This window comes from Chaetura pelagica, unplaced genomic scaffold (assembly GCF_000747805.2).
Source record: "Chaetura pelagica isolate M959 unplaced genomic scaffold, ChaPel_1.0 scaffold342, whole genome shotgun sequence".
In the NCBI taxonomy this organism is placed as follows: Eukaryota; Metazoa; Chordata; class Aves; order Apodiformes; family Apodidae; genus Chaetura; species Chaetura pelagica.
The window spans coordinates 31,610-32,095 of record NW_009952364.1 but is presented as its reverse complement, the minus strand read 5'-3'; positions in this window follow the sequence as shown (position 1 = coordinate 32,095).

The following is a 486-nucleotide window of genomic DNA, read 5'->3' as shown; positions in this document are numbered from 1 at the left end:
GGGAGTGGGAGGGGAATGGGAATGGGAGGGGAATGGGAAAGAAGGGGATGGGGAGTGGGAATGGGAGGGAAGTGGATTGGGAGAGGAAAGGGAATAAGAAAGGGAGGGGAGAAAGGGTGGGAAGGGAAATGGCCTGGAAAGGGTAAAGGAGAGGGAAGGAGAAATGAGAGAAGAGGGAAAGGGGGAAGAAGGGAAAGGAGTGGGAAGGGGAAGAGGGAGAGGGAGGGAAGAGTTGGGGAATGAGGCTGGGAAAGGAGAGGGAGGGGGGAAGGAGGAGGAAAGGAGTGGGAAGGGAGAGAGTGGGAGAGGGAGGGGCGGGCAGGGGGAGGTGTGGGAAGGTTCCCAGGGTTCCCTCCCCCCCAGGGGTTTCCTGCAGCGGCTCCGAGCCCACCTGGAAGTGTGTCTGTTGCCTCTCGGGCTTCCACAGCAGAACCATCTACGACGTGGCCTGGTGGGTGCGCGGGGACCCCGAGGGTGGGCAGGGAG